We start from the raw sequence: 10916 nt of genomic DNA, 5'->3' as shown, positions 1-10916 counted from the left end.
GTCTTCATGCGGATTTGCGGTGGGTATTTACGCACTGTAGCCTGCTGGCAAGGAAATAAAACTCCCCAGCATGCTGGCAAATTCCACCAAGCCACGGATGTGCCCCCGAGACAACTGCTCAGTCCACAGACACCACACAAAAATAACAAACATTAACCATGCCCAACATATTCCAAAAATGAAACACGTCGCTAAGCCTATCAGGGGAAAAAAAGCTATAGCTCCAGATAGCAAGTTCCACTACCCTACCCAAATCTCCCACCGAGGTACACAGCTGATTACTCACCTCCTCCGACTGATGTCCCAACAGAAAGTAGAACAAGAGTTTCCAGGCTAGGCATGGCCTGGAAACTAACCATTATCTCTCTCCAACGCAGCACACAAACCAAACAACAAAAGCAACCAATACTGGGCCTATCAAACTCAAACAAACAAAATATGCAAACCAAACACATACCTCCACAATCTACCAAACCAATATGTTCAAAAAAATCCCGGATGAGCCAACCCAGACGCCCCCCTTACTACAGCGACTGAAATGACTGCAACACTTAACAAAGAGCTGCAGGTATTTTCACAATGGGTGACAAGGAATAAGTTAGTCCTAAATATTTAAAATAAAAAACTCAACAGCATTGTACTTGGTACAAATCATTCATTAAACCCTAAACTTAATCTTGTAATGAATAATGTGGAAATTGAGCAAGTTGAAGTGAATAAACTGGAGTAACCATGGATTGTAAACTGTCATGGTCAAAACATGTTCATACAACAGTAGCTAAGATGGGCAGAAGTCTGTCCATAGTAAAGCGCTGCTCTGCCTTCTTAGCAACACTATCAACAAGGCAGGTCCTACAGGCCCTAGTTTTGTCGCACCTGGACTTCTGTTCAGTTCTGTGGTCAGGTGCCACAAAGAGGGACTTTGCAAGGGACTTTGGACTTTGGAAAATTGCAATTGGCTCAGAACAGGGCAGCACGGATGGCCCTTGAATGTACACAGCATTAATAATATCCATGTCAATCTTTCATGGCTCAAAGTGGAGGAGAGATTGACTTCATCACTACTTGTTTTTGTAAGAAGGGTTGACAAGCTGATTACACCAAGCTGTCTGTTTATACTACTAGCACACAGTTCGGACACCAATGCATACCCCACAAGACATGTCACCAGAGGTCTCTTCAAAATCCCCAAGTCCAGAACAAACTATGGGAGGCGCACAGTACTAGATAGAGCCTTGACTACATGGAACTCTATTCCACATCAGATAACTGATGCAAGCAGTAGAATCAGATTTAAAAAACAGATAACAAAACACCTTATGAAACAGCAGATACTGTGAAGAGACACACATACTGGTACAGACACACGCATATGCACACAAACGCTAGCACACACACTACACACATACATTGTAGTATTGTTATATGGTGGTATTATACATTTTGTATTGTAGATATGTAGTGGTGTAATAATTTTATATGATGTACTGTTTTATCTTTGGTTTTTATGTGTCATGTAAGAGCCTTAATAATTTTTCATGTTCAAAATTATGCACTCTCCTCAAACAATAGCATGGTATTCTTTCACTCTAATAACTACTGTAAATTGAACAGTGCAGTTAGATTAACAAGAATTTAAACTTTCTGCCAATATCAGATATGTCTATGTCCTGGGAAATGTTCTTGTTACTTACAACCTCATATTAAATGCATTAACCTATGTTAGCTCAACCGTCCTGTGGAAGGGACACCAATCCCGAAGAAGAAATGTGTTTGGACCCCAGGAGGAAGGCAGCAGCTAATTGGGATCCCTAATAAATACAAATACAAAAGTGGGAATGTTCCTCAACTGTGAACTTTTTCAAGGATACATAATGGAAAATAGTTTATCTTATGACCCTTTTACATTCATATAAACCATTATTCAATCAAGCTTAATAGGCTTACAATTTGGCAAGCACGAATGACTATCTTAAAATATACAGTTGAATTCAGAAGTTTACATACGCCTTAGCCAAATACATTTAAACTCAATTTTTCACAATTCCTGATATTTAATCCTAGTAAAAATGTCCTGTCCTAGGTCAGTTAGGATCAACACTTTATTTTAAGAATGTGAAAAAAGTATTCTGGCCCATTCCTCCTGACAGAGCTGGTGTAACTGAGTCAGGTTTGTAGGCCTCCTTGCCCACGCAAGCTTTTTCAGTTCTGCCCACAAATGTTCTATAGGATTGAGGTCAGGGCTTTGTGATGGCCACTCCAATACCTTGACTTTGTTGTCCTTAAGCCATTTTGCCACAACTTTGGAAGTATTCTTGGGGTCATTGTCCATTTGGAAGACCCATTTGCGACCAAGCTGATGTCTTGAGATGTTGCTTCAATATATCCACATAATTTTCCTTCCTCATGACGCCATCTATTTTGTGAAGTGCACCAGCCCCTCCATGTCGATATAGGACTCGGTTTACTGTGGATATAGATACTTTTGTACCTGTTTTCTCCAGCATCTTCACAAGGTCCTTTGCTGTTGTTCTGGGATTGATTTGCACTTTTCGCACCAAAGTATGTTCATCTCTAGGAGACAGGACACATCTCTTTCCTGAGCAGTATGACAGCTGCGTGTTCCCATGGTGTTTATTCTTGCTTACTATTGTTTGTACAGATGAACGTGGTACCTTCAGGTGTTTGGAAATTGCTCCCAAGGATGAACCAGGCTTGTGGAGGTCTACAATTTTTCTTTAGGAGGTCTTAGCTGATTTCTTTTGATTTTCCCATGATGTCAAGCAAAGAAGCACTGAGTTTGAAGATAGGCCTTGAAATACATCCACAGGTACACCTCCAATTGTCTCAAAATATGTCAATTAGCCTATCAGAAGCTTCTAAAGCCATAACATCATTTTCTGGAATTCTCCAAGCTGTTTAAAGGCACAGGCAACTTAGTGTATATAAACTTCTGACCCACTGGAATTGTGATACAGTGAATTATAAGTGAAATAATCTGTCTGTAAACAATTGTTGGAAAAATTACTTGTGTCATGCACAAAGTAGATGTCCTAAACGACTTGCCAAAACTATAGTTTGTTAACAAGAAATGTGTCCAACCTAAGTGTATGTAAACTTTAAACTTTACTTTAAATATACAGACAGACAAGGGCACAAGCCAACACTTTAATTTACAGAATAATTTACCAACACAGTATTTGTGTTTATTGAGTCCGCCAGATCGGAGGCAGTAGTGTTGACAACGCGTTATATTGATAGGTGCGCGAATTGGCTTATATTGGTGTCCTGCCTGAGAATTCCAAATGTTGCAAGTACTTTAAGGTTTCAGGGGAAATGTATGGGAGTAAAAAAGTACATATTTTCTTTAGGAATGTAGCGGAGTAAAAGTAAAAGTTGTCCAAAATTATAAATAGTTAAGTAAATTACAGATACCCAAAGTAGTACTTCAAAGTATTTTTACTTAAGGACTTTACCCCACAGCGGGTCTGTGTGAATGGTTCTCTGCTTTCTTGCAGGTAAATGAACACTTCCATTGTTGAACACCTCCTTAATTTAAAATGTACACAGACCCATGGTTTAAAGGCCCAGTGCAGTAAAAGTGAAGATACCTTAATAGAAAATTACTCTATTAAAGTGAAAGCCACCCAGTAAAATTCTACTTGAGTAAAAGTCTAAAAGTTTTTGGTTTTAAATATACTTAAGTGTCAAAAGTAAATTGAATTTCTAAAATATTCTTAAGTTTCAAAAGTAAAAGTATAAATAATTTAAAATTCCTGATATTTAGTAAACCAGACTGCACTATTTTCTTGTTTTTTAAATATATTTATGGGTAGCTAGGGGCATACTCCTACAGTCAGACATACTGTAATTTACAAACAAAGCATGTGTGTTTATTGAGTCCGTCAGAACAGAGGCAGGTGGGATGACCAGGAATGTTCACTTAATAAGAGCATGAATTGGACCATTTTCCTGTCCCGCTCAAATGTAACGAGTACTTTTAGGTGTCAGGGAAAATGTGTGGAGTAAAAATAACATTATTTTCTTTGGGAATGTAGTGAAGTAAAAGTAAAAGTTGTCAAAAATAGAAATAGTGAAGTAAAGTACAGATACCCATAAAATGACTTAAGTAGTGCTTTAAATGATTTTCACTGAAGTAATTTACACCACTGGGAATATTACTTTGAAATTGTGAAAATTATGATAATGCCCTTTTAGTGTAAGAGCTGTTTGAAAATACCGCCAGACATTTCAACCTGTTTTAGTTGGGAGGGAGTTTTGGACTGCTTGGTTACATCACCAGGCTGTAAATGAGTTAATAGACCAATAAGAAAGAGAGTTCCATACCTATCTGCCAATAACAGCTATTTTTGTTACGGTGCGTGAATGAGGACCCAAAAGCGAATTAACTTAAACAGAGCTTCTTTAATTACCAAACATAGGTAGGCTCAGACGGACCGGCAGATTCCGACAGGACAAGACAAGGTTATAGCAAACATGACGACAGTCTGGTTCAGGCATGAAACACAACAAACAAGAATCCGACAAGGACAGGAGCAGAAACAGAGAGAGATATAGGGACCTAATCAGAGGGAAAAAGGGAACAGGTGGGAAAAGGGGTGACGAGGTGGTTAGGAGGAGACAAGGCACAGCTGGGGGAAAGAGGGGGAGAAAAGGTAACCTAACAACGACCAGCAGAGGGAGACAGGGTGAAGGGAAAGGACAGAGACAAGACACAACATGACAGTACATGACAGTACCCCCCCACTCACCGAGCGCCTCCTGGCGCACTCGAGGAGGAAACCTGGCGGCAACGGAGGAAATCCTCGATCAGCGCACGGTCCAGCACGTCCCGAGAGGGAACCCAACTCCTCTCCTCAGGACCGTACCCCTCCCAATCTACGAGGTACTGGTGACCACGGCCCCGAGGACGCATGTCCAAAATTCTACGGACCCTGTAGATGGGTGCGCCCTCGACAAGGATGGGGGGGGGGGGGGGGGGAAGACGAGCGGGGGCGCGAAGGACGGGCTTGATGCAGGAGACATGGAAGACCGGGTGGACGCGACGAAGGTATCGCGGAAGAAGAAGTCGAACTGCGACAGGATTAATGACCCGAGAAATACGGAACGGACCAATGAACCGCGGGGTCAACTTGCGAGAAGCCGTCTTAAGGGGAAGGTTCTGAGTGGAGAGCCAAACTCTCTGACCGCGACAATATCTAGGACTCTTAGTTCTACGCTTATTAGCAGCCCTCACAGTCTGCGTCCTATAACGGCAAAGTGCAGACCTGACCCTCTTCCAGGTGCGCTCGCAACGTTGGACAAAAGCCTGAGCGGAGGGGACGCTGGACTCGGCGAACTGAGATGAGAACAACGGAGGCTGGTACCCGAGGCTACTCTGAAAAGGAGATAGCCCGGTCGCAGACGAAGGAAGCGAGTTGTGGGCGTATTCTGCCCAGGGGAGCTGTTCTGACCAAGACGCAGGGTTGCGAAAAGAAAGACTGCGTAAGATGCGACCAATAGTCTGATTGGCCCGTTCTGCTTGACCGTTAGACTGGGGGTGAAAGCCGGAAGAGAGACTGACGGAAGCCCCAATCAAACGGCAAAACTCCCTCCAAAATTGAGACGTGAATTGCGGACCTCTGTCCGAAACGACGTCTGACGGAAGGCCATGAATTCTGAAAACATTCTCGATGATGATTTGTGCCGTCTCTTTAGCAGAAGGAAGCTTAGCAAGGGGAATGAAATGAGCCGCCTTAGAGAACCTATCGACAACCGTAAGAATAACAGTCTTCCCCGCTGACGAAGGCAGTCCGGTGACAAAATCTAAGGCGATGTGAGACCACGGTCGAGAGGGAATGGGAAGCGGCCTGAGACGGCCGGCAGGAGGAGAGTTACCGGACTTAGTCTGCGCGCAGACCGAACAAGCAGCCACGAAACGACGCGTGTCATGCTCCCGGGTGGGCCACCAAAAACGCTGGCGAATGGAAGCAAGCGTACCCCGAACGCCAGGGTGGCCGGCTAACTTGGCAGAGTGAGCCCACTGAAGAACGGCCAGACGAGTAGGAACGGGAACGAAAAGAAGGTTCCTAGGACAAGCGCGCGGCGACGGAGTGTGAGTGAGCGCTTGCTTTACCTGCCTCTCAATTCCCCAGACAGTCAACCCGACAACACGCCCCTCAGGGAGAATCCCCTCGGGGTCAGTGGAGGCTACTGAAGAACTGAAGAGACGAGATAAAGCATCAGGCTTGGTGTTCTTAGAGCCCGGACGATAAGAAATCACGAACTCGAAACGAGCGAAAAACAGCGCCCAACGCGCCTGACGCGCATTAAGTCGTTTGGCAGAACGGATGTACTCAAGGTTCCTATGGTCAGTCCAAACGACAAAAGGAACGGTCGCCCCCTCCAACCACTGTCGCCATTCGCCTAGGGCTAACCGGATGGCGAGCAGTTCGCGGTTTCCCACATCATAGTTACGTTCCGACGGCGACAGGCGATGAGAAAAATACGCGCATGGGTGGACCTTGTCGTCAGAGAGGGAGCGCTGAGAAAGAATGGCTCCCACGCCCACCTCTGACGCGTCAACCTCGACAACGAACTGTCTAGAGACGTCAGGTGTAACAAGGATAGGAGCGGATGTAAAACGATTCTTGAGGAGATCAAAAGCTCCCTGGGCGGAAACGGACCACTTAAAGCACGTCTTGACAGAAGTAAGGGCTGTGAGAGGAGCTGCCACCTGACCGAAATTACGGATGAAACGACGATAGAAGTTCGCGAAGCCGAGAAAGCGCTGCAGCTCGATGCGTGACTTAGGGGCGGGCCAATCAATGACAGCTTGGACCTTAGCGGGATCCATCTTAATGCCTTCAGCGGAAATAACAGAACCGAGAAATGTGACGGAGGAGGCATGAAAAGTGCACTTCTCAGCCTTCACAAAAAGACAATTCTCTAAAAGGCGCTGGAGGACACGTCGAACGTGCTGAACATGAATCTGGAGTGACGGTGAAAAAATCAGGATATCGTCAAGGTAAACGAAAACAAAGATGTTCAGCATGTCTCTCAGGACATCATTGACTAATGCCTGAAAGACAGCTGGAGCGTTAGCGAGGCCGAAAGGAAGAACCCGGTATTCAAAGTGCCCTAACGGAGTGTTAAACGCCGTCTTCCACTCGTCCCCCTCCCTGATGCGCACGAGATGGTAAGCGTTACGAAGGTCCAACTTAGTGAAAAACCTGGCTCCCTGCAGGATCTCGAAGGCTGAAGACATAAGAGGAAGCGGATAACGATTCTTCACTGTTATGTCATTCAGCCCTCGATAATCTATGCAGGGGCGCAGAGACCCGTCCTTCTTCTTGACATAAAAAAAACCCCGCTCCGGCGGGAGAGGAGGAGGGGACTATGGTACCGGCGTCAAGAGCTACAGACAAATAATCCTCGAGAGCCTTACGTTCGGGAGCCGACAGAGAGTATAGTCTACCCCGGGGGGGAGTGGTTCCCGGAAGGAGATCAATACTATAATCATACGACCGGTGTGGAGGAAGAGAGGTGGCCCTGGACCGACTGAACACCGTGCGCAGATCGTGATATTCCTCCGGCACCCCTGTCAAATCACCAGGCTCCTCCTGTGAAGAAGAGACAGAGGAAACAGGAGGGATAGCAGACATTAAACATTTCACATGACAAGAGACGTTCCAGGAGAGGATAGAATTACTAGACCAATTAATGGAAGGATTATGACAAACTAGCCAGGGATGGCCCAAAACAACAGGTGTAAAAGGTGAACGAAAAATTAAAAAAGAAATGGTTTCACTATGATTACCAGAAACAGTGAGGGTTAAAGGTAGCGTCTCACGCTGAATCCTGGGGAGAGGACTACCATCCAGGGCGAACAAGGCCGTGGGCTCCTTTAACTGTTTGAGTGGAATGTCATGTTCCCGAGCCCAGGTCTCGTCCATAAAACAGCCCTCCGCCCCAGAGTCTATTAAGGCACTGCAGGAAGCTGACGAACCGGTCCAGCGTAGATGGACCGACAAGGTAGTGCAGGATCTTGAAGGAGAGACAGGAGTAGTAGCGCTCACCAGTAGCCCTCCGCTTACTGATGAGCTCTGGCCTTTTACTGGACATGAAGTGACAAAATGACCAGCGGAACCGCAATAGAGACAGAGGCGGTTGGTGATTCTCCGTTCCCTCTCCTTAGTCGAGATGCGGATACCTCCCAGCTGCATGGGCTCAGCACCCGAGCCGGCAGAGGAAGATGGTAGTGATGCGGAGAGGGGGGCAACGGAGAACGCGAGCTCCTTTCCACGAGCTCGGTGACGAAGATCAACCCGTCGCTCAATGCGAATAGCGAGTTCAATCAAGGAATCCACGCTGGAAGGAACCTCCCGGGAGAGAATCTCATCCTTTACCTCTGCGCGGAGACCCTCCAGAAAACGAGCGAGCAAAGCCGGCTCGTTCCAGCCACTGGAGGCAGCAAGAGTGCGAAACTCAATAGAGTAGTCTGTTATGGATCGATTACCTTGACATAGGGAAGACAGGAGCAGAAACAGAGAGAGATATAGGGACCTAATCAGAGGGAAAAAGGGAACAGGTGGGAAAAGGGGTGACGAGGTGGTTAGGAGGAGACAAGGCACAGCTGGGGGAAAGAGGGGGAGAAAAGGTAACCTAACAACGACCAGCAGAGGGAGACAGGGTGAAGGGAAAGGACAGAGACAAGACACAACATGACAGTACATGACAATTTTGCTCCACTCAGACCACTACCAGAAAATCTTAGCTAAATTATTACTTGAGAAATTGCTCTTTGCTAAGAAGTTCCTTTGTTTCTTTTTGACAATTTTAATTGAAAACAATTACAGTATGGTACTTAATTGTTACTCAGAAATGATTTGATATTAAGATAAAAACGGCTGCATTGGACCTTTAGCCAATCCAAGCTGCTCTACAATGGCATATCATCAGAGATGCTTCGGCTTGCCCAGTGATGTGTAGAATAGGCTATATTAATTATTGTAGGCTAAGGGAGAGGTCAAAATGCACACAATAGTTACCCGGGGGAAATGGGTATTTATCTAATTTAGTCCATTGGAGGGTCATGTAATTTGTAATCGATGAAATGTCACATTGCTCTGAAATTAGTTGCTTATTATAGTATATGATGTGTGCCCAATGATGCCCCTGATTCCTGATTCTCTGCAGCCACGCAATATAAAGTGCACCTAGTGTGGTCTCAATAAAATAAAATACAGTAGAGGAGAGCCTACAGTAGGGGAGAACGAGGTATGTTGTCACACTTTTCACGCTGTCTAACATTTACTGCGCACAATACATCACAATGGAATAAATGAAAGATGGAAGTATTGGGCACATATTTTGTATTCATTACATCTTCATATCTTATTTCAGTCCGGAGTTGTAGACCGTTAAATAGAGAGTGTGCACTTACGATAATTTTCCCCATCAGCGGGTAAATTGTCACACTACATCGGGTAAATTGTCACATTGGATTATCAACAAATAAGAACACAACGAATTGATTGTTATTATCAAAATAAAAACAATCATGCCTAGAGAATCTGGCAAATCATGTATTTCAATCAAAACAATAATGTTGGCAGAGCACACATTAATTAAGTGGTACAGCCACTTTACTTTGAACTTTGAAATCGAACGTTCTCTGTCGTGCACATAGATACACAGTAATTGTTGGAATCGAAATTGAATGTAATGCTGCAGATAACTTGCTTAAATGTTTAAAGTCTTAACATAACAGACGTGGTGTTTAAACACACTAATGCACTAATGCACAGTTTTGTAACAGCCTATACGACACACATCCATATCAGACTAATCAGACTCATCTTCAGAGTCACAGTGCTGGCACACATAAATTGCCTGGCCTGAGGTGCAAGCATCACGGGCCCATTTGTTGCATCTCACACACTTCACCCAAGTCTCCTTTGGAAGGCTGTTTGAAAATGGCTTCACACAGATGAGGCAGAAGCAATCCTCTTCATCTGATGATGACTCTTCTACCATTTTTCTTTTTTTAGCTGCCGCCTTGTTCTTTGCAGTTCCAGATTTTGACTCCTCCCCCTTGCTTCCCTTTCTTCGGAAACAGCCTTTTGCTAGATTGTGCCTTATTCTTTTCCATTTCGACTGCCTGGTTCACTGGTGTATCAGTTATAATTGCCGTTTTGCGCCGTTTTCTTCCTTTGCAAGCTGGTTTTTGGGGCCAGCTTTTGGATTTGGCCGGATGTCCTCTGGAGTTGGTAGTCTGCTGTCAGCTATGGGATTGCTGGGCGAGGGTGAGCTGGTGCTAGCATAAGAACTGGGGCAAGTCTGTGTCTGAGCTCGTGCTAGGCAGGGTTGGAATGGTGCTGGGGCCTGGCAGGTTGGTGCTGGGGCCTGGCAGGGCTGAAATTGTGCTGGAGCCTGGCAGGTTGGTGCTTGGGCCTGGCAGGGCAGGGTTGGTGCTGGGGCCTGGTAGGGTTGGGTTCTGAATGGGTCGATCTGTAACGTAGGATGGCGCAAACTCGGTTTCCAGAAATACATCCCTGTTGTAAGGTTGTACCCAACCACCCTAAAGCCAGTCTGAATGTTCAAGGGGGTTGCAGCCAGAGGATAGGCGATTGCCACAATCCCAGGAATGTTATAACAGCATAATTATGCCATTTTCTTTGGCATAATTGAGTCCATCAATGGACAGATGAGACTCGTGGTTATCCAAAGAGAGTAAACAGGGCTTCCACTCCGAGCTGGACTTTTCTTTTTCTGTCCACATTGGCGCAAACTTCAACTAGTGTGCCACAGCAAACTTGTAGGCAAGTCTTCTGACCTCACTTGGCGAGAGACCAAAATAAATGTCAGCTGACCTAGTAATGCACTGAAAAAGCTGTATGTCCAAATCAGGTGAA

This window comes from Oncorhynchus mykiss, chromosome 11, assembly GCF_013265735.2.
Source record: "Oncorhynchus mykiss isolate Arlee chromosome 11, USDA_OmykA_1.1, whole genome shotgun sequence".
Classification (NCBI taxonomy): Eukaryota; Metazoa; Chordata; class Actinopteri; order Salmoniformes; family Salmonidae; genus Oncorhynchus; species Oncorhynchus mykiss.
Note: the sequence above shows the minus strand (reverse complement) of the source record.